Genomic DNA, 25,151 nt, shown 5'->3' with positions numbered 1-25,151 from the left:
ATTAAAGGCATCTTTGTCAGAGTCCCTGCACTTGGAGCTAAAGAGCTCAGGTGCGGCTTGTTAGCAATAGCTGAACAAGCCTTTTTATTTGCCTATAGCTCCCCCAACTATGTGACAATGGGGCAGGCTGCCTTAGCAAGCATCTCCATTTTTTCTGAAGGATAGTTGCATTTGATGTTCATCAAACTACTTGGCTGACCTTTCACATCTATTCTGGTTCATGTCTATGACCATCTCTATGTCCCGTCATCCCACCTTCAGATCCAAGCATGGAAATGCCCCATCTTTTACAACTTTCTTTACTAGCACTATAGCAGAGTGAGTTCAGCCAAATTTGGGGCTTTTACAGAATCAGTGCACCAAATACTACTGAGATATAGACTCAAATGCTAAACTATTGGGTTTATTTAAATATGGTATGGCAAAAATTGTTTCAGAAATGGACAAAATCGCTCTAAAGAGTTGAAGTCCCCTACCTTTTTCTCTCTCTCTTTTAGCTCAGTGATGAATTCATGTCCTTCCATCAATTTACTGTGCCAACATTTGTACTAAGTTATACAACCTAATTTTAACAAATGCATTTGTTTTTGGAAAAAAATAAAAATCACATAAAGCCTTCACATAAAGCCTTCAGAATCTATGATGTTTACCTTGTCCTTTCTATCTAGCAAGTTGCGATTTTCATCTTGATGCAAAGACATTACGTTAACTAACCCAAGGGTAAAGCATTGTTTCTGAAGCTCTAGAAAAATAAAAGTGGCCATGTCTCCTCCTTACAGCTTTCAGAACAAAGAACACTTTTGTCTGCAATTACAATTTGAGGAGCCTAACATTTAGTCATGCATTCAAAGTAACCTTAAATTGTTACGTAAAGATGCACAGGCCAAATGTGAAACATAATTCCAGGAACTGATAGGAATTCAGAGATATGAACAGAATCATTTGTGGAATGAATACCCTTCTCAGATCTTAGAATTTCAGCTGGTTCTTAAGAACAGCCAATCACAAAACCCTTTGTATTATGAAGAACCCTACCAGCAGCATAAAATATGCAATGCAGCCACAGAACGGAAGAGTTAAAATGAGGGCAGTTTTGGTGAAAATGCTCACCCTGCTGAAGACAAGAACTAGCTAAATAACCAAGACCTTGGAACTGCTATTTTTTTTATACACTCATATAGACTCAAGAGATTTTACCTTGGTTTCATCCCAAGCATTTGAGTACACATCCAAACTCAATCAGAGACATTTTGAGAGCCAGCTAATACGAGTTAGCATAAGTTTTCTGATTTCATAAGTGTCTGAAGTTTTCCTGTTCAGTTTCACTGAAGTCATCAACTAGTGTATAAACCAGGTAGCCCTGAACTCTTACTCCCTCTCCCACTTTGACAACAGCTTCAATTTAATTAGCACCTTATCATGCTGAGACATCTCAAGGCACTTTATGAAAGATGTACAGTCATATAGTCCACAGTGCCAAGGTAACAAATGAAATCAAGAAAGAAAAAACAAGAAAAGCCTCAATTTAGATTTATAGAGCAAAAGAGTAGCAAAGGACAAAACAGGCCAGATTCTCAGCAAACACACAATAGTTACTGAGTTCTGTTCTCATTTGCCCTAGTCCACTAACTTCAGCAAAAGTTTCTCCTCTGACTTAATGTTTTTTGATATTCATGTTTCTACACATTAGAAATTTAAACAAATATCTAAGGAAGATAAGCCAGAAACAAAGGTTTGATATTTCAGATTTGCAACCCCTTACCCTCCTTTAAAATCTGCTCCAGAACACTGTATGTGTGGAACTAACCAAACATAGTAAAAGTAATCTATTGCTCTCATTGCTTCTATTTGATACCCTGCCTGCTGGTCAAGAAGAAACATATGGCACATCTCACAGATACTCAGATCTGGTGAAGCATTATGATGAGTGAAGCTGATACTGGAAATAACATCCTTTAGATGAGAAACTCAATGCTCATCCAATCTGAACTCCTTCTAATCATCCAGGTGGATATTAAAGATAGCACAACACTATTCACAAAGCATGGGGGACAACTCCAGTGTCTTGACCAATATTCCCTACTGAAAACACCAGGGCTTTATGTCATACAGAGCGAACAGTCATAAAACAGATGCTAGTTCTTGTAAAGCATTATTAACATTATTGATCTGGATCATGGGACATATTCTGATGTTCCTACTCACATCCTGCTCAGGTGAAACTCCCAGTAAATGCTGAAGAACTGTGTTCTAAACCCTATTTCCAAAGCTTCTGATAATATGTAAAGCATAGTTTGTTGCTGAAGAAAAAACTATCCTTGAACAAAATTTCATGCTATTCTCTTTTCTCCCTTTTGGCTTCTGTGATGCCCTTAAACAGAGAATGTATTTTAGTTCAGAAAGATCTACTGGCCTGTCAACTTTCAAAATATCCATCAAGCCATTTTTGTAACACACTGGGGCAAGGAAAGGGGAAAACAAATTTGAAGGACTTGTCAAAGCTCAAAGTAATTTATGAAGTGAATGGAAAGTGCCTTTGACAGTAAGAAACTACTTGCCATGAAACTATTTTGCAGTGAAATAAATACTGTCAACTGAACTGGGATGCCAAACTTCTTCCCAGCATCCTAGCAGGGCGTTGTGCAATGCCTTGCTCTCTTTTGCACCTCACTTAAGCCAATTCTGAAAGAGGACTGCAAGGTTTCCAAGAGCAGAAAGTTCATCAGTATTAATCAGTGGAACGGCTTCAAGGAAAGGTAAGAGCCATCCTCACTCTCACTCTCTGTTAAAGACACACAATGTCCTACCTTATTTAAGGTATCGCTCAGGTTACAATAGCACACAGAAGTACCAACAACAAAGCCCCCATTTGGCACCACACAGACATGTAAGGGAAGATAAGCAAATAGTAAAACCTTGAGAAATTATGCTTTAACCACACAAGGTGACAGAGGCAGCATTTCACCCATTTTGAAGGACAGGAACTGAAAGTACTCAACATTTCTGGTGAAAAGTGGGAGTTGAGCCCATTAATTACAATTTGATCTAAGCAGTACGAAAACGTCACACATAGCAAAAAAATATGAGCATAAAGAAATAGATAAGGCAAAAGTAGGTCTGGCTAAAAGATACCATTTTGTCTGGAAGAGAAAGAGCACCTTGTGGAGATGTAGTTTTTAATAAAAAGGAGTTTTGATAGAACTGCTGTTTTCCTGGAAAATAAGATGGTGTTGATAACATTATAAATAAATAGTTTCTATTTATGATGAATAACCAGTCTTAACATCATTATTTGGCAAACACACTCTGCTGAGTACACACTGCTTTATTACCAGTACTACAGAAATAGATTTGCACTAGTATTGTCATGGAGCAGTCCAATCTTCCCCAGCCTTTTTTGGACTTGAAATGCCCAGAGAAGCAGAAAAGGGGTCTGGAAGGGGTTGCTGTAACTCAGTGCAGGTATTAACCAGCTAGCACTGAAAAGAACTGAGAAGAGACAAGATGAGGTAGTACTCTTTTCAGTAGTGCGTGGGGACAGGACTAGGGGCAATGGGCTGAAACTCCAGCATAGGAAGTTCCGCACGAATGTGCGCAAGAACTTCTTTACGGTGAGGGTGACGGAGCACTGGAACAGGCTGCCCAGGGGGGTGGTGGAGTCTCCTTCTCTGGAGATATTCAAGTCCCGCCTGGATGCCTACCTGTGCGACGTGGTGTAGGGAGCTGCTTTGGCAGGGGGGTTGGACTCGATGATCTCTAGAGGTCCCTTCCAACCCCTATAATTCTGTGATTCTGTGATTCTGTGAGGTGGCTCACAGAGCTGCCTAAGTCATGAATTTGTGGACTGTCCCCAAACACAGCTGAGACTGGAAAAATAAGTCAGCTTTGAAAAGAAAAGTCAGAATCCTTTTGTAAGACCAGTGGCACATGGCTGATTAGAATTGCAGGCAGCATTTTCAGGCATTGTTTGTTGATGTTTTGTCTGTAAATCTGAAAACTGTAATATTTCATAATCCCAAGGAAGATTCAGAAACAGAGAAAAGATAGTCTGAATGGCCCGTTTACAATGACTTCCATTTCTGAAGCCCCTTATCTTTTATCTCTTTCATTTAATCAGTGGAGGTTATTAATGGAAACAACCCTGCGTTTTATTGGTTCAGGGTTGCTTCTTAAAATTATTCAAGAGATGCCACTATGCATGTCCTTTTATTCAGCTCAGTAGCAGCGAGACTAACTCTCAGTGCTAGCTGTAGAGCAAAAAAAATTGTCTTTGCCATGAAAACTTTGTGTTTTCCAACCCATTTTAATTTGTGAACATTACCTTAGGCTATGTCTTTATTTTCAAGCTCCAGCTCTTTATCTTTTTAATTGTTCAAAAATTCAATGTTTAAAACGAATTTGATCAGGTTTGGGTGACTTTTTGAATTTATCAGCCTACGGTCAGAGCTTTGGATGAGTTCCTTATTAGCTGAAGGGTTTTAACAAGTAGCATACGGGCTGGGGCTGCCCCTTAGTAGCAGAAAACTCAGCGTCATTTAATATTTAGGATTTTGGAGGGGGGATCCAGTTGTGTTTTGTTTGCTATGGAATGAATTCTCCCATAGTAAAATGGGAAAAAAATACAGAGCATTGAGTCCACATTCTAGGGACGTACTGGCAGCAAACCTACATTGTACTAGTTGTAGGCTTTTGCATTTTTACAATGTTCTGCATGCATGGAACCAAGATAAATAGTTGCAGATGTCTGAAACTAAACTTCAGAAAACAAACTGAGTTTACCTAGTGCTTTGAATATCTGCACTGCAGATGTTTGCTTGGTTAGCAGGTCCTGCTGAAACAATTCAGAAATGACTGCCTGTAAAAGCTGGTTTGGAGATGCAACCTGCTAAGATCATTAGTACAGTCCCTTTAAAACAACATCAGCTCATTTTCAAGGACTTGTGATCATGAAGTAATTGGAGCTTTTGCCTTCATTTTCTTCCCAGCTGCCTCTGTTTCTTAAAACACATATGAAGAATAATGTAGTGAGGGAGAGGGGCTGCTCACCCTTACATGACTGAGATGCTGCACTTTTAAGAATACAAATGCTGAAATGGAGATACTAGAGAGGACTCACAATTAAAAAACATTCAATCCAGATTTGAATCCCATTTTTCCTAAGTGAGGAAAATTCATGTCAGAAAGGATATATTAGAACTGGAACATTATGAATAACTTCAGCATAAGGGAGGTTTGAAAAGATATGCTTTAGAAATTATTTTAGGGGTCTGTACAATCAGGAGTGTTGGACAGAAATGGACAATACAGCATCTCTTCCAGTGTAAGAATGAGAGGCCATTAGATAAAACCTGTGAAAGCAATGTTCAAATAAACCAAAGGAGGTGGTTGTTCACATAACAGAAAACAGATGCAGAACTCTGCCAAGGGCACTGTGAATGCAAAGAATTTACATGATTCAAAGGGAGTTTAGGCTAGGATTTGGAACAGGGACCCAAGTCCAGGCATCCTGATTTCATCCGCCTCTTTCTGTGCCTCCACCACTACAGCCTGCCAGCGCATTCTTCCCAGCAGGCAGCATATCATCTGAATCCAAAGTCACTTTCCTTGTTCTTATTCTTAAACAGTACCTCTGTCTCCTGACTACCCAAAATGCCAGAGCCTGTGTTTATGAAGGAGTGGGTTTCCTTTCTCAACTTCAACTTGTATAGCAGCCCCAGTATTTGCAACTTATGAAGAGGCCACATACTGATGTGACAGTTATGGATTTCAAAATGAACTTCAGCAACCAGCAGTAGAATACCAGTATTCAAGCATGAGAAAGAGGCTTCAGCAAAACAAAAATGACCTAGAAGAGTTAATTCTTCTCTGAAACCATAAACTCATTGAAAGGTAGGTTAAACCTAGAAAAAAGCCATTCTGAAATGTCACAAGAGAACTGCATTGCGGTGGCATGTTTATGTAGCAACACATAGGTACAAGGGAGAATAAATTCTAAAGTAATAAATTATTGCCCCTTCCTCATAAAAGCCCTTTTTTTTTACTATCTAGAAGATAATCCGGTTAATACAAAAAATAGGCACAATTCTCCGCTAAACTTAAGTACTTCTCCCTGTAGCTCCAAAAAACAGAAACCATGGATCTTGTTGTTCCATATGTATGCACATCCAAAGAAGACACTCCCAGGTTATTTTCATGGACAAGAGTTCATGACCAAAGCAGTGCATAACCCAGTATTGTTCATCACTGGGAGACTCAAGTCAGGTTATTCAAGACTTTCTATGATAAGTTTAATAACAAAGAGCATACTGAGCCTGAAGCAAAATTGTTTAGGTCATGGCAGGATAACTTCCAGTCTGCCACAAGAGTTTCATGAACTTTGGAACTAGATGCAGGGGGGTCATGAATACTTCAAAGTTGTCAACCATTCCTAATCTCAGTATTTTTCAAGTATTTGAGAGCTCATAAAGCCATTTTCATTATGGGGCTCAAAATTGTTTATTATTCACTCGTGCAGAGTAGTTGCAACAAGAACACTGCACGCTGATTATCAAAAGTTGCCTTTTGTCACACAAAGTATCTCAGTAATGAAGTAAATCAGTAATTTTGTATAGATTTGAGAGGGGGGTGGTGGTGAAGTTCTATCACCAATAAAGCACAAATAAGTTTTGAACAAGCACACCACATTTTCCCTACTTTATGCTCTGGGGGATGTGAAGATTGTTCTGCCCCCTAGAGCATTCCATGCCTCAAGTTCCAGAATAAGAATGTTTATTCCTAACATACATACTTGCTCCGCTACACAATATACAAAGTGTATCAAGAAAAGAAACATAACCAAGAAACAAAGGTGGAACACAAGATATATTCCCGTATGCGTCAGCTTCTCCAAGTATCAGCACGGAATGACAGAAACAGAGTCTGGGAGCATAATGATCTTTGTGGCTCTCTCCTGGACTCTCTGGAAGTTCCCTGACCTTCCTGAACTGAGAAGAACTAGACACTGTACTCCGGATGTGGTCTCACTAGGGCAGAGAAGAGGGGAAGGATCACCTCCCTTGACCGGCTGGTCACGCTCTTTTTAATGCACCCTAACAATCTCATTAAATGGTTCAGGAGCAGATATTCATCCACAGCATTTGCTTCTGTAACCTCCTATGACAGCAAGTTCCCGCACTGAGTGAGAAAGCATTTCTTTTTTCTGCCCCATTCATTGCCATTGATTTCATTGATTGATCTCCTTTAAATCACTCAGTGTAAAAATAAAAAGGGCATCTGATGGGGTTCCAGAGTGACACAACTTGACATAACATAGCCTAATGTGACAAGCTGTTGAAGTCTGAAGGAGAAGATATTCCCAATTCCACATGGATATCAAGGGTGAACTGTGACAACCTGAGGTCTTCTGTTCGCATTTCTGTGATAAAGGACTGCCCTGCCAACTCATCTCCCACTTTTGTCCTTCAGTATCACTAGCTTTCAGTTGGAAGATGGATGAAGCAATTTACCAATTCAATATTTACTTTGAACGAGAAGGTCTTTGGTGGTACACACTCCTACTGAAAACCTGTGGTGAAGAAGTTATAACAGTCCAAAGTATAGAGCCCAGTTTACACTTGTGTGGCATTCACAGTGCCTGCACAAAGGACCTGGAGAATATTAAGTAAATGTTTACATTGCTATCAGAGTGGAGGCACAAGGACAGCTGCTTTATAAGTGCAAAACTACAGTGCTCTATGAATTTTCACTACTCTCCAGCAAAAGGAGAACGTGCTGCTCTCCCTGAGTTGCAGTTGCTGACAAGAGATGATGTTTTCACAGGTTGACTGACCTGGAACAAGGTCAAGATGTGAAACGCCTCCAGGAAATAAGAAAGATCCCATCCTGTACATATCATGCTTACTGTTTTTCTTAAATATCATCATCCTACAGCATGCCATACATTACAACTCAACAGAGCTTGTGATTGCATGTGCAAAGGTGGCTTCATTGTTTGACACAATGCACTCTGCGGTGCAGACAGTGAGAAGCGCACTGCTGTGCTATGCCACTGTGAGAACTGAACTTCCAACAATGCATGGTGCTCTTCCTTCACTGAAATCCCTAATTCTCTGCAGAGGATCATCTTCAAAGTTATATGAATGTTTCACTCTCTTCAGATATGTGTGGGAGGGATGGCTACAACAGAAAACAATGGAAACATGAACTCCACTTTAATTCAGCTGTATATGACACTTGGGAGCCATATTCATTACGCAGCCAGTAGAAAGAGATGAGCTTCTCCAAACATCAATATTGTGAAGGAGTTCAGCATTGTCCACTGATGATGTAGGAAGCAGTGAGGAGCTGGCATTCTAATATAATCAATTACAGGTGTCATAAATTGTCTCAATATTTCACAATACTACAGAAAAAAAATTGTTTACAGAAGTGATTTCCTATAGAAATAAAGAAGCAAGAAGCTGTAGAGTAGCATGCATGACATAGGTTGAGATTACTATTTGTTGCATGCAATCACACTGTATGAAAAAGTGAGGACGAAGGAAAACAGATTTTATCACTTTCCCACAAGTTTGCAAAAAAAAAAAAAAAGTAATTTTTCTGTGTGTTGGGGAAAAGTTTGCAACTTAAACACAACTTGCATTTTAACAACGCTGAAGGTTGGAATCAACAAAGAGAGAAATAGGAAGCAAGCTCAAGAACACACCATATTAGACAGCTTCTTTTGTGTCATCTGTATAGGTTTGCCAGGAAATTATGTTGTCAAGGTTCCTCACGTGAAAACTTTAAGAGAAGGAAAAGACACAGATAATCCTACTAATGCAGAAGATGGAGTAGATCAATACTTCTGAAAGCAAAGGCTCCGTCTAGGAGGATGAAATCCATTACGTTAAATCCTTTTCAATCTCCAGGTAAGCAGGAGAGTAGAGGGACCGTTTCACTTCACTTCTTATCCTTCCTGCCTTACCACATAGAGAGTAAACCTTGACAGTCTGCCCTCCTTATGGCTTCTGATCCTCAAATCAATCTAGACATTACTCCACAATTCTGGCAACTCCAACAACAAATCAGAACCTGATCTCTTCCCTACTTGTATGTAACACACATTACAAGAACGAAACTAGGTACTCAAATCCAAATTCACCCTTCAACCCCATTCTTTTACATTCACATGAAAAACTTCACCACCACCCAAGTATTCATACTGCTGCTTCCCTAAGTGTGTAAAGAGGAAATGAACACAAGGTGTTACATTTGCCCTGCAGGTGCCCAGCTGAGCTGGAATCTGTTGCTGTGCATCTGCCCTGTTTCTTTTTTTTCTTTTTCTTTTTTTTGCTGTATGTGACAGATAAGGTTACAAGATTAAGGGTAGTCTAATCTTTTTGTATGGTAGAGAATGCTGGTTGTGATCACCGTGAATGCAAGGTATCAAGCAACCAGGCACCCATGCAGACAAGCACAGAAAATTCTATGAACTTCAAAGCTAAACAACTTAGTATGTGGGAATTATAGTGAGCAGAACTCACTATATTCAACAGCATTTCTCTTTACCTTAATAAAGGATTTCCAATTTACTCTTCCTTTCAGGTTTCTAGTGTTGGGAGGTTCCTCAAAAAACTTGTGATTTTTCAAGAAATCTGTTTATGTGAAGGCTGTTCTTAGCATTTAGTGAAAACCCCTGCTTTGGATTAATACAGGTGCTTTGCAGTCTTCTGTGAAGGCTCGCAGATGAATGCACTTGGATCTTCTAGCATTAGCACTGAGCCTGACTTCTATGACTCTCTTTGAACCTTAAACTTCTCTTCCAGCTGCATCATCAGTGCCCCATACACCAGCAAAAATGATTCAAAAATCCCTTCAGAGACTCTCTCTGACCTAGAAATCCCTGCTGAGCAAGATCAGTCTCCTAAACAGGCCATAACTAGAAGATATTACTGAAATCTGATTGGTTGTACAAACTTCCCTTCCAAAGTAAAAGATCAGAGCTTATATGTGCTATTTTAACCTTTCACATGCTGTCCATAACTTCTAGATCCATACAACGAAAGGGACAGACCCAAATACCAAATTGGTTCCAAAGTTTCACACGTACACACTGGTGCTGCTTTAATGCTTTAACAACACTTTTGAAGACCAGGGATTTTTCTTGCCCGGACAAAGTATATTTTATTTACATTTAAACAGTAAAATTATGATTCTGTTCCCATCTGCCTTACATGTACATAACTTCTGAGTTTTTTACTTGCAACTCGAAACACAAGCTGAGTTTATTCTAAATGGTTTTCTGTTCAACTGCCCCAACCCGTACTATCCAGGACTGAGGCAAAATGCTCCCCTTAAGAACAAACAAACCTTGAAGCTTTCATTTCTCTCTGACTTATCTCTGATTGTTTTAAAAACTTGACCAGATCCTTCTTTTCGTCTCCCAAAAATTCATGCCAAGAAGAGTAACATCACCACAACCTGTCAGCACTCAGAGGCTCAACAAAGTAAGAAACAGAGCAAGAAAACTGAGATGAAAAGCTTTTGTGCTCCTCTTCCCAAACTAGTACTTCCAAAATGTATTTAGGGAGAGGGGGGAGGAACCATTGTTTGAGCTAACACATGAGCCAATGTGCTTATTTAACTAACTATCTCCATCCCCAGACATATCAAACGGAATGCAATGCCAGCTGAAAGTATTATGTAGCCTTCAGTGATGTGAAACATATAAGCTCTAAGGCATACAGTTTGGCTGAAGGCTCCAGCTGGCACTGGTAGTTTTATTGTACTGTGAAAAACATTAAAGTCCTCAGATGCCCTGCTGATCATGGGATCAGAGAAACTTTCCTGTGTCTGCCTGACATGTACTCGCACTGCAATTAACACGCTCCTCCTCCTCTCTTTCCCTCATTGCAGATATATACACACACACCTGCATGCATACTGCCAACATTATTCAGTCCATGAACACTGGTGTTGGAGCTGTGTGCACTTGGGAGAGAGGCATTCTTTGTCCAAGTGCTAAAAATAGGGTGCCTCAACTTTCACTTGAAGGTGGCTGCAGCAAATGTAGAGACCATTAAGGGTTGTGTTTTGCTTCCTAACTTTTCACATTTTTCCTCCCTTTATGACACGTTTATTGGCCTTGAAGGGCGAGGAAGGATAACATAGGAAACTGAAATCCTCCATTCAGCTCTGACTCACCTATTGTGTACCTCTGACTCATTTAAGGGCAAGTTGCACTCGGTATGGTGGCTAGATAGTATGAGCAACTGCAGCCATTAATCCCTGTTCACATCTGATTTTTGGCAATCTCTAAGCCAGCGTGCCCAGGGTAGTTAAATGTGCAGCCTGAGCAATTAAAAAAACAAAAAATGGTTACAGATGAATATTATTATTTGGTCTGAAAACAAAACTGCAAGGGGTTTTGGAGACTAGTGCCTTGAGGATTAAAGCTTATTTGTGGAGCTCCAACAGGAAACTGCTAATTATGACACCTGCACAACTTTCCTTGAATTAGACCCTGGGGATTCATTGCCTTGCCTATAGATGTTAGCCAAAGCCTCAGGCTCTTAATCCACAGCCATCACCTTAAGCGAGAACACAACAGCCAGCCAGAGGGCATTTGCAATCTTAGTTATAAAAGGGTATCACACAGTTTAAATTGGATGCTCTCTTACAAGACAAACCACTCAAGTTTTGAATATTCTTCCCAAGAGTTCTACTCCTAAGGATGATGGCCTCGTGAAATCAGAAGCCTGGTCCACTAAAAGGGCCTCCAGACAAAGTATGTATGCAGCATTACAGAAATGTTGGGGGAAACACTCAAACTGTATGAATCAGTACAAAGAGTCTGACTACTACGATTGCAAAATAAGGGAGTTTCATACAGAGCCATCATATAACCAACTCACTATTTCAGGGTGAAGTGAACTCTCAAGCCTTATTTGATCCTCTACCTAAGATGAATGTTAACTTCCAGACTTCAACAAATACACTTTTAGAAACATTTTCTAGAGCTGCCATACTTGCACGTTTCCTGGTTTCCAGTAAGCATGTTCACTTTCCAAATACAAAAGCCGTGACTTTGGTCAAGAAAGCTTCACTGGAGGATTTAGGTCAGGCAATGGTTTATCCGAGATGGACTTTTAAAATCAGACAAGCTTGCATGCCTTGCAAAAATTAAGATTCTAGAAATTGCATAAGCAGTCGTGCTCTGGGTGAGACTTTGAAGTCAATCTGCCATGACAGGCTTTTCTACAATTCCCACAGGTTATGCAGCAAACAGGCTGGTATGTCTATCCAGCATGACCAGCACCTTCTAAAAGAAGAGCTATGTTAATATGTTATCCCCTTTCTCAGCTACATCCCCCTCTTTAGTTTGTCTATGAATCTTGGAGAGAACAGGCTGATGTGTCTGTATTAGCTCCTGTTCCAATACTTCTACCTGGTGCTTTTTATCCTGAAAATTTCAAGGATGTGATAAAAGAGACACCCAAGTGAGAAATCCAATTGTGACACATTCCCCATGGCATCAAGAAAGCCTTATTCATGGTTCTCCAGTTAAGTTTCCCCCTAAAGTGCAACTCGTAGACAAAAGTTATCCTGATAGAAAATACTGACCAACTACGATGGTGTTTTTCTTCTTTTCTAAATGAAACTGCTTGGTGGCAAACACTCCTGGTGAGTGCAACAGACACTCTTTGAAGCCTACGAGGCAGACCCTCATTTAATTGACAGCAGCATGCCCAAAGTCCTCTCTGTGGCTCTTGCATCTGAGCCATTTCAGAGCTCGTTGGTACTAAGGTAATAATGAATGCCTAGCTCTTACACAGTGCTTCTATTCAGCACACTGTGAAGTCTCTTCCAGAACAGCAAAGTCCAAGCCAGAATCAAAACTCATTTCCTGAGGTCCTGATGCTCCCGTGTAACATCACAGCGTGCCTTGCTCTCTGACTGGTGGATCTGCTGCACATCTCCTCTGACCTTACTGAAAGAGCAATATTCAAACAATGACGAAGCAGTGCAGTATTTCTTTTCATACTGAGGCAGGAAAGGTCAGCAAATATGTGGCAGGGCGAAGTTATGCAATGCATTCATAGAAGAAAGTAGTTATGGATTTGTTTCCTTGTCTCTGTTCATGAGTTTTTACAAATGTCTCAGCTCATTTTTATCTCAAACTGCTTAAGACATGGGAAAGTTCCAAGTAATAATAAACTCCTTGTCTTTAATTTATAACTCCTAAAATTGACAGAAGCCCACAACACATTTTTAAGCCTGAAAAGGTGGCAGAGACGCATATTGTGTTCTCAGCATAAGAACTTCTGTGGCTGCAAGGAGAGCTGCCAATGCGCTTGCAGAAATAGCAGCAGTATTTTATTCTTGCAAAGCTTGGCCAATATATTTTGCACTGAAGGAGCAGATTTACAACAAGGAGAAGGATCTGCTGCCTCTAACCCTTTTAGCATTGCTTAATTGCAATTGAACAGAACAGCGCATGTCCAAGCCCTGGGCTGAGCCCTGCCCTCCCAGCATATACCCAGCCCATGGCCACATCTACTTCAGCAGCACAGATCAAGGCTATTGCACCAATCCTCCCGATGGTGCTTACAGCCCAGAGCCTGTGCATCCACTCCATCTCTCATCCTTTCCTATTTCACACACACGCAAGACTGGGGAAGCAAGCATCACTCAGTCCCATTGCACCATCTTGTCCTTCAGAAGCACTCAGTAAATGGGCTTTTGCCCAAGCGTACTGTCACAGGGGCACAGAAAGCAAGGGTTTGGAGTGGGGGAAATGCACACACTAAATCCTCCATCTGCAGCCCAAAGTAACAACAGGGAGGTGGGAGCCGAAGAGGGAGTGTGGTACACACAGCAATACAAAAAGTAGTTTTTGTGCCAGGCTCATCAGTGTGGCAGTGTAATAAGGTCAATGTGAAAACAACTGGAAGGCACATTCCCCAGTAAACATGTGCTGAGTGAAAACGGCCCGACCTTATGTTGTAGAATCCAAACCCATTGAGTCAATTGCCAGAAAACATGACATGACCTTTCAGATTCAGTGAGCATCAGTTCCAAGAGCAGGCTGCCGTGCTCTTTTCCATTTCACTGCTGCCCCCGGAGGGCCTCAAGTCACCGGAAATAATAGCTCGGGCTCAAAATCTGCACTCCTTTAATGAAAAAAAAAATACACATGGCATCCAGTTTGACCCTGGTGGCAGATTTTTTTCTATGCTTAGCTCAATTTCTTTAAGCTTAACAACTGTGCTTTATTATTATTATTATTATTATCAATATTTTATTATTTTTAAAATCTTCCCAGAGCTCAGATTCGCCCACAGACAGCTCATTTTTTGGCAACTGTGGAAATATCTTGTCTTTGTGAATGAGGAAAATAATTAATAGCTAATGAGGTGCTCATTCTAACCCCAAACCTTCCCTCTCCAAACAAGAAAAAGCTTGATCATATTCTCCTCGCTTTCCAGACTGAGAAACACATAAAGATGTATTTTTGCCCACAAACCTACAAGAACTTATTTTAATCCACAGAACTCAAGCAGCCCATGACAGAAGCAAAGCTGTGTAACATTTTAAGCCCTAGCAAGACGAGAGCTTGTGATATTAAGTGTAATACAAAATATATTTTCCCTCCCACTGAATTACTTTCCCTGCTAAATCCTGATTTAAAAATCTCTCCCCTTTTACTGCCTTTCTGGCAGACTGATGGGTCTGAGATCTGAAATCAACTCCAATTTTTAGGTGAAATATTTATATTAGGGGCCAAAAAGAAGCTTTCTTGGATGCTATTCAGATTTTACCCTCCTCTGTCAAAAAGCAAAAAGGAGAGGCAAGGATTGCCGTCTGGAAATTGTATTTATTTTGACTTGAGCTGTGCCAACCTGCAGTATACAAATACTCAGTCAAAACTGCCTACCATCTGTGTTTATTGTAGAGGAATAGCAACATCCAATGGCCAGTTAAATGCAGGTTAATTGCAGGCGTGTATTGAATTCCCTGGAGAGCCAAGTACACAGTTAGCTCCCCTAGTGTAATCTCTTTCTGCTACATGAAGGAAATCAAAAAGGGAAAGAACAACAATGCCAACTCACAGAAGAGCTGGATGCCTCCCCGCGCAGAGGGGGGGTATCTGCAAGGAACAATAGGGGTCTATTAAATTCTTTCATTGGCACCAGAGAAGTAAAATGAACATAAATTAATCAGCTACAAAAGACGGGACAAGTGTTGGTGCAACTCTATTGAAGTCTGAGGAGTTGTGGAAGGGATAAATTTAACCCAGAATCTTTCAACGTCTGCATATCTGAAAAAATTGGGCATTCTTAGAAAAGAAAAAGGGAGTGAGAGACTCCCTGTGAAATGCCATCCTTTTAATATCCCCGAACAGCCACATTTTCACCATATTGACATTTATCATTTTATTTCTTTGCATTTATAAAGCCATCTGGCCAAGATTTTCAAAAGCACTGACGAATTGTGGGCACCCCACTTCGGAGTTTTAAAGAGCCTGGGCTGACAATGGCTGCAAGATCAGCCTGCAGTGAAAAAGAGAGCCGTGCAGAAGTTGGGCAAGACAAGGTGCAGGTGCTGCGGTGTGTTTTGTAAAATGTAGAGGAACAATCTCATGTAAGTAGAGAAACACACTGGTACTGAGGAAGAATTAGGGTAGAGGAAACCACAGCTTGTTCACATAGTGTGCGGTTTCAGTTCACATCAGGTCAACCCTAGTCTCCTCCTCACAGCTGCTATCCTAAACTATGCATTGCATGTAGCCTAAAAAGAGCCACAGAACTCTTCAGAACACAGAGAAAGGCACAGGGCTGGTGGTGTACCCAGAAGATGGAAATCTTGGATGATGCCAAAGGGGAGAAGAGAGTTCTACAGCCTCTCTGGAGAACATCCTTCATATGTGCACATTCATGGGGCCCACATAGCAACATGTGATGCAGCATGGGGCTGACCATTGCTCTCAGCAAACCAAATCCCAAAGATTTAGGGCTTTAAAACTACATTTAACTTGGAGGGGAGAGAGAAAGAAAGGAGAGACTCGGGAGACTGCAGTCTTCAGGAGTACTACCACGCAATAGGGAAAAGGCCATGACTTGGCACAGTCTCCCCATGAAGCTGCCTCCAGCCCTGACAGGCAGCAGCCTGCCCTACAGGGACCAGGCACTAGTCAGGCCAGAAGGAGCTCCAGGGCAGAGCCTGGATGAGATAAGGGCAACAGAAGAGATACTATACTTCAGGTCGGCTCTGCAGTAAATTGGTATCACAAAGAACACACAATTTCCCTGACATCTCCTTTGCTCTGCAAGAGTAATTCATTTCAGCCTTAAAATACTTACTTCCTACCTCTCTAGCAACCCCTACAGATGCCATGCCATACTGACAGATGTGAGACCCCTTCCTAGCACTGAAGGAGGAGCTGTGAACCACCCGCATGTTGCACAAGATCCAGGGGGACATAATGGGGCAGTTGGTGCTTTTTCCCTCATCCACTTGTGTGCGCTCAGAATTTCAGCCTCTGCACTGTTCTCCTTTGGGGGATTAATATATTTTCTGCTTCCTTTCTACACTGCCAGTAGCAATGTCCTTTGCACACACTCATATTCTTAGGGGCATTTTTAGCTCTTCTTCCCTCTTCTCCCAGATGTCAAAGCCACATTTAAATCTGCCTCCCCAGTTTATAATGCTGCAGCCTTTCAGCCAAGTCTTAGTCATCTCACGCCTCATCTCACTGAAGCTGCCTCCCCTCCAGGCTTTGGAACTCATTCCCTCCAGTCCATTTATCCAGAGTCACCTACCTTCTCCACCATCCTCAGATCCTCCTGCTTCTCAGCCAATGCTCATCACATCAAAGCTTATTGTTTTCACATTCAGCACCTTCAACAACTTTTTTTTTCTCTCCATTTCCCAATGTTTTCTTTCATCCTGGCTATCCTCAGCCCTCTCAGGAGGCAATTTGTTCATTATTTTCTTCCAATTTCTTACCAGAGTTTGTAGTACATGCAAGAAACCTCTTCTCTAATAAGGCTACAGTACTTGTATCAAGTCAGATCCACATAGCATAAGTGTACGATTAAGTTTAGTTTTTCCTCACTTTGAAGCATTCCAACAACCATTGCCACCATGAAAAATAAGACAAACACAACACTTTCCTGTTTCCCTCAGTCACATCCCATTCTCATCTGCTTGCACTGCCTTCAGCTGACAAGCTGTTCTTCTTGGGTCTTACATCTTTAGGGCAGAACATGAGGTCTGTAAGTCATACCATTTAGTAAGGGCTGTATATGATCTCCCTGAAAACTCCTTCTTCTCTTATTTCACCCAAAAACATCCTATTTTGTTAGAAAGAAATATTTATAAGGAGGACTGGATTCTTAAAAAGCCTATGTCAAGTGCAGTTCTGGGAACACCCATGAAACATAACTGGCTCTATCACAGTACTTTGAGTAGCATCAGCTGGAATGTTGGTCCTACAACTTAAAATTCAAACAGAATCAAGCCAGTGGTTCCAAGCTTAATTCAAAAATCACCATCAAACTCCTGAGATTTCACATTGCCAAATCTCTTTTAGAAACTAAAGGGCAAAAATCACATTTTCTCTGCATCCTGATTTTTGTTCAGAGCAAGCAGCAGGCAGAGGCTCTGCACTGTGCTGACACTTAAACTGCTGAGCCACTGTTGCAGTGTGAAGCTGACACCCATCACCACGACTCACGGTACCTCTTGAATTAAAATGGAGCACATCAAAATATTTCCTGTTGTACTGATGGTCTCTCACAAAAGTCTTCAAACTCCAAAGTTCATCATTAAATGCAGATTATCACCCTCAGGAAGTTCCAGAAGCCCAGGGAAAGACACAAGCTTCAGTTTCTACAGTGAATTCAATTACACCATGCAAGGGAAATTTAAAGCAAGTTTCCACAGGATAAATGAGAGAAAAGAGCCAGAACACTCAGCTGGGGTTAAGTGAAAAGCAATCTTCAGCTGGTGCTGGTCATACATACTTAGAAACCCCACCCCCTCCAGCCACTACCAGCAAAAAGCCAGCAAAAACTTATTTTAGAATTTGAAAAGAGAGGAAGTTGAAGCATTTGGCGGCACAATCTGCTACTTAGGGACAAGCTCATTAAAAATGCAGCATTATTTACTGAAGGCAAAATGCAGAGATGCATGCAAAGCAAACATGTATTGAATGACAGGAACACCTTTCTTCCTGATTGGAATGGGATGGAAGATTGGTTTAATTGCACTGATGGGTGGATGACCCTCTGAAAGAAGCTAAGAACTTGAGAGGCCATTCCAAAATCTGTTAGCTGTTGGCCTATGAGATTGAATTTAACAAGAAAATAGCTACAGGGAGTTAAAAAGAGCCTAGGAAGAACCATGTAACGAACCCCAGGCTGTATGCACACTGGAGGAGAGTAAGGGTGAGCGCTGTTTATGTAGCAGTCCCAGCAGCATGACTATGCGTCTTAGAATCATAGAACCATTAAGGTTGGAAAAGGCCACTAAAAACTGTCCAACTGTTGACCCATCATCACCACGCCCATCAAACCAAGTCCCTAAGTGCCAGATCTACCCTTCCCTTGAAAACTTCCAGGATTTATCTCCAGAAGGAGATAAGTTTGCTAAGGGAAAAGAAAAACCAGGCAAACTGAGTTCTAGAGGCAAATGGCAGGAAATGCTGAAATCGGAGAAATCCTATTTGATTGGAAATCAAGAGAAGTGACACAGTGGGAAAATGAGTCTAAAGAAGAACACTGTAACTGTCAACACAAATCAGAGGGAAAGGGCAAACAGAAGGAGAGAGGAAAGAATCCAAAGAGGATGTTCCTTATTCTCCTTTCTTCCACTGAAACTATTTTGTTTGCCTGACTGCAGCTGAAGTTTGTTGGGGAAACTCAGCTATTTGAGGCAGCTACTGATCTCACCATTTATACTGTCATAAATCTCCGACCTAAATCAACTAGTCACTTCTCATCTTGATAGATCAGGAGCAAGCCCTTGGAAGTGAAAGGTGCTACAGGAGCATGAAACATTTTCTTAAAACACAAAGAAAAGACCCTGAACACAATCAAACACTCCAAGCTCATAGCTATGAAGTCCCTTGCAACATAACTCTGTGTATCAGCCATTCTTATGGTTGATGGGAGTAAGTCACTTGTTTGTTTCTAAACAATGTATTATATATGTTGTATATACTCTGTAAATCATATGAAATTAAACACAATAAGCGGTTTTGGTGGTTTTATTCTCTGGTGTTCAGAGCCTCGGGTTTCCATGACTCACTTCAAAATAGGTCTATAAAATTTAGGTTGTTTTTTTTTTTTGTGTTTGTTTTGTTAATTGCAGGGGGTGGAAGCTTTGCAAACAGAAAGCAGTTGTCAGTTTGACATGCTTGCAAAAGTGAGTAGACCGGTGTGCAACAGCTCCACAGCAACAGTAGCAACAGTGCGCAGTGTACAACCACTGCATATATGAAATAGAAGGAAAGGTGAAGGACAGCTTCCCAGTCAAATATATATATATATTTTTCTAGCCAAAGAATGTATTATGGCATATCTGGCATCACCACAGCATCTCCAGGAAAATGAGATTTGCAACCTCAAAACCCAGAACACCTGACTACTTAATGTTGCCTCCAAGCTTCCCATCTGGAAGCTAGAGAAGCACTCTCTCTATAGGATAACTGGAGGCACATACTGAGGTTAATACATTCAAAATAAGCCTAATAACAAAGCAGAGTTTTTCTCTTCCAGATTTTTCTCCTTTAAATTTTCCCAATCTGACAAGTATAAGGGAACATTAGGGGAAAAATGTATAACAGGAAGAAAACTCTTTGTTTTCTTTTAATGCAAATATAATTTAAATACAATTTCAAAATAACAATCTAAGAGGCTCTTATTTCTATTTCTTTCATTTGTGTCTTTACTTCTACTCCCTGTCCTGCCCCTCTTATGCAAAAAATAAAATGCTGTGTTTAATACAGTATGAGGAGAGAATGGAAATAAAAGAATCAGTATTCCTAGTGAGTAATTTGACTAGAGGAAAAAGATAGATACAGATCAGATTCTTTTGATATGTTAAAAGCATCCCAAAATGCCTGTGCTCAGGATGCTTTTACACAAATTATCTTTCATCATAAAAGTACAAAATACGTATAATGGACAGCTCATCTCTCTCCAATGAATATGCAGCCACTAGCTGATAAGATAATAGACTAAACACTGACCTGCCACAGACTTGATGTTCATAAAAGTAGAGTTTAAAAAGTTGGTTCTCACATCTCAGGAATTTAATGGATAGGCACTAAGATATGCTTCCAACCTTCAAACTCTTTTCATGCTATTCCATCTTAGCAAGCACTGGAATTGCCCTTAAACTGGTAGTATTTGGAGGAATATATTGTTTGTAGATGTTACTCTTACAACCTCGGGTTCCCGGAACTCTCTCACCTAACCTTTGAATGACTTTGATGGCACATAGTAGCCCTGAAAGAAACAGATTAAAAATCTTTTTACTGTATGCAGCAACCCAATCTGTTTTATACCTGAGGCATTGGTTGATGATTAGGCTCTTGGTAAATAATAATTATTATTGCAGTGTGCTAACGTGTTGAACTATTGCAAAGAGAGCATCAGACCTGATAACTCTTTTGTAGGTAGCCTTCTATGAATCACCCCTATATCACACTGTGATCTGTGGCTCCTCCCTAAAGTGTGTCACTGTGCCCATGAGAACCCAGCTCTTTTCTCATGTCTCCTTACCCAAGCACCTTCTTCAAAGACTGGGAAGGCAATGTCTTTTTGGCCTTAATAATTAATCTAGCAGGCACTTTCACTTCTCTACATGCACTGCACATAATGCTTTTCACTCACACACTGCAAAAGAGCCTGTAGATGATAGTTTGTTCCTCCCTCTCTTCTCAGTATCTCCCTTTGGAATCTGAAAGGTTCATGTGAGGATAGGAAATACTCCTGTAAACAATACAGCAGGTGAATTCACTTGAACTGGGCAGAAAGCATTACAGATTGCTTTCATGTAATTCAGTGTCCTGTAAGACATTAAGATTGCCTGGTTATTGCTAAATGTTATATTTCAAATCACAAGCCTGGAAAGAAACAGCATGCTCATTCCCCAAAGCTGATGGGTCTGGGCTTTTTCTATAGTTCTGCTGCTAACCCACTGATTCTCACAATCCCTATTCTATAGCCCCAAAAGCTGGAAGATTAGCTAAAAAATTGTAAGTTATTAATAAGATTGCAGCAGCACCCTTATATAAGCACTAGCACCTCCTATTAAACTAATAGAAGCTCAGCTCTTTAAAGGAATGTAGGTTTTTATTTTCACTATAGAAGCTAAAAGTACAGGAAAAAATGTAGCCAGAGCCACCTCCTGGGGGAACAGATCTGCATCTCTCAAGGTTTCTGTTTTTCTACCCAGTTCGCATCCTGCCCAGCTGAGTATCACTCATTTAAACCCATATTTATTGATTGACTCAAGCACTTATACAGTTACAGAAAAGATTTTCATTTTGCCTTAGCACTGTGGAAATAACCACAGAGCTCAGATGAAAGAGAACCCGCATTTAGATGACAAAGAGGCAGATGCTGATAGCATTCAGAGGTAAAAGCAGGCCAGTGCATACAGGCACAGATGTAGTGGGGTGGCCACTGCTTCCCTGAGGAACAGACCTCAGGACAGAAAGAAAAAAAAGCACTAATCCAAGAGAAAGAAAATGGCAGACAAAAGGATGAAACTGTGGCCGTACTGCAACTCTCTGCATATCCACCCTTAGAAATCAGTTTGCTGAAAGGGCTGAGAAGCTGAGAATTTGCTTGATGTTGCCCAAGACGTTAGTGTCAGGGCAATGGGCGTTCCCAGCTGCACAGGGACATTATTCCAGCAAATTGATCTCCCTGGCTAAATTCAACATGTACAGATGATTTAATGTACTCCACAAGTTTCTACATCTGGAAATTATGAGGGGCAAAGTCTAGCCTAGAAGTACAGCATTTTTGTATAAGAAGTGGCAAAGCAGGTTGGCCATAGCCTCATCAGTCACTGTTAATCTGAAAGTGGTTTAGAAGTATGAAATCCTACTGGAAGATACTTTGGAATTCATTCCCTCCCTTTTTCTGTCAGCCCCTTGATTGTTTAACTTTCTGGAAGTGCTGAAATGCTAATCCTTCCCATTCAGCCATTTGGGCAGGGATGGGATGGAAAGCCTGTGTGGTCTGCCACAGGGTTAATTATGGTGGTTTATGCATTGCTGTACTGACATGAGAGCAGGCTGATACTTTATTCTTTGTACTGTATAATTCAACTATTGTCAGACATCAAACCCACACAATATAATACAGCTCTGTAAAGAGAGGGAATTCAATGAAATAAGACATGGAATATGAGCAATGCCAAAGGATAAACAGAAGCCTAAGAAACACCATCTTCCATCTAGGCTTGGAACCCGCACTGTCAAACCCAGAGTGGTCAAAAGAAAAGCATGTCAGGCCTACCATGATGCTTCTTCCACTTCCAGCTTCTGGCAATCTGCCAGTTAGGGATTTCCTGAGCCAGAGGTTGCATCTGCATCAGCGTGTTTAATAGCCCCTGCTGGACCCATTTTCCATGAATTTGTCTAATTGCTTCTCGAATCTATATCTGTCAGCAATAAGTTCCACAACTGAATTATGCACTCTGTGAAAAAGCACTTCTAGATGTTGTGCACTAAAGTAGCTGCCTGAAAATTCCCTTCATTGACCCCTTAGTCTTGTATTACAAGGGGATAGTCATTTCCAATTCACTTTTCCCATGTCATTTCTGACTTCACACACACCTGTATTACTTGTCTCTGTTCCAAGCTGAACTGATCTATTTTATTTAACCTCTCCAACAAAAGTCATTTAATAACTCTATTCATCCTTGTTGTCCTTCTCTCTACTTTCTGTATTTCTGTCTTTGGAAATATGCTTTGAAAAGAAAAAGAAAGAAGCAGAAGAGAATAAAGGATGTAAATATGTGAAGGATACAAGACCTTCCTACCTCATGCCCAGAACTTTTCAGAGCAAGACTAATAATACGATTTTAATGATACCAACATAGGAATCAGTTTTCCTACATGGAGTTTCTTGCCTGACAAAGTGATCAAGGCCTCAGACTCTGGTAACTCACGGAGAAAGAATATGTGAGGAAAATATAATTTTAATGTCTTCTACCAAAAATAATGCCCAGCTGTGCCCTCTACACCAGCATTTATTAGTTCATTACTTCCAGATAATGGGGAAGTAGCTTTGCTGTGTGGTCGAAAGTGAAGTAGACTGGAGTAGCAAGTTCAAAAGTGACAGAAAAAAAAAGAATTCCAATAACTCAACTGAGAAGCTTACTGGAAAAGTGGGACTGAAGATCTAAATGCGGGAGGAGGATGATTCAGTAATGAATGGAAGGCTCATTTTGACAGCTTGGGCTGCCATCCAAGCTAATTTGTTTCCAGGCCTTCAGTTTGCCAACTGAAGTGGCTGAGAAATAATAGGCCCCCAAAAATATTTCTAAGGGAACACAATGCCCATTATCACTGAAGGAGAAAGAATCTGCACAATTCAAAGAGGAAAAAGAAATTTGAGATCTGCCAACTTTGGCCAGTTCCAAATGACACAGGAAGGAGCAGTTACAATGTAGTGAAAGGGAAGAAGTACAGTATTGTTAAATAAATTCAAAGTAAAAGTCATCATAAAAAAATAGACACAATAAATAGAAGGATGTTTCTTTCACAGAGAGATGATTTTATGGCTAAGCCCATGCGAGCAGCCTGCGATAAAGAAAAGAGTTTGGGATATAGGAAAAAATGAATAAGAAACTTGTAAAGAGAAATAGATCATAACAAAATGAAAAATAATGAGACAACCTCTTTATATTTGACATGGTCATCACAGGAAACTTTTTATATAAAACTGCCTGGATAATTTATAAACATTAGAGATTTAATTATCTCCTCCACACAAAGACTTTGTAGTTCTCACTAAAGTCAACAGCAGCAAGGAATGGTTTCTGATTATCACCAGAGGTTAAGCCTGGGCTTAATTTTCCTTCCAGTCACACTTAAGACACATCTACACGGGGCGCAACGTAGAAACCCTCAACTTACCAGTCAGATCACATGGCACAGCACCGAGTTGAACACCGCAGGACAAGAAATGCAATAGCCACATCCTGCCAACAGGTCAGGTCAGACAGATGCAAAGAACAATCCTGATGAATGGGAGCTGTGTGTCTCCATAGCCACACTGGAAAAATCTCCGCGGCCACTCTCTGCCTTCGTACCCTCCCTCTCAGTTTTATTAATATAACAGCTTATCTAGAAGAGAGAAAAGATACGTAAGATTTGATGAACATTTTCAAAAAACAGAACAAGAAATTTCGAAATGAAAACATTTGCTGCCAATAATAAATACTTATGAAGGTTGAATGCTCTTTTTCATCACATTTTTAACAGAAGTCTGGACATGGGTAGCATATACATTAAAATATTTTACGAGAACACATTAAAAATAGTCATTGTTTGTAAAAACATTTCCTTCTTATGATGTTTTTTCTACCTAAGAGCACAAAACTCCAGATTTTTTGAACAGCGGTAACTCATCTGCTTCAAGATATGCTCAGGAAAACACTCAGCTACCTGTTAGCCTTCACCTTGGGTTTTCCTGACATTCAGCAACTGGAAAACTTTCCCTTCTCACTTGATACACACTTGTTGCTACAAACACCTTCCCTTTTTGCCAATACAAAAGCAAACTAACATTTTGCTAAGACACCTGACAGCCTTTTGGAGCAACAATGCCACAACTGAGCAGACTTCATCACAGGCTGTTCCACTGCACACATACTCACACAACTGTTCCACCTCTTTATTTTTAAAATAACAACCAGATTAAAATTAGCTACTGTAGAATGAGGGCCAGCACTGAACTCATTAAATGTTTGAGAAGGAGTCCCTTCCCTTCCCAATCACCCAGTGATCTTTTACCTAACTTAATTTCAGTCTTTATAACTGCCTTGCTGCTTGCCCCTAAAGCCAACAGTGTTTCCACATGCTCATTTGCAGCAAAGGTGCACTATTAATTCACTATCATACCTTGAGGTGCTTTCATGTC

This window comes from Excalfactoria chinensis, chromosome 10, assembly GCF_039878825.1.
Source record: "Excalfactoria chinensis isolate bCotChi1 chromosome 10, bCotChi1.hap2, whole genome shotgun sequence".
Classification (NCBI taxonomy): Eukaryota; Metazoa; Chordata; class Aves; order Galliformes; family Phasianidae; genus Excalfactoria; species Excalfactoria chinensis.
Note: the sequence above shows the minus strand (reverse complement) of the source record.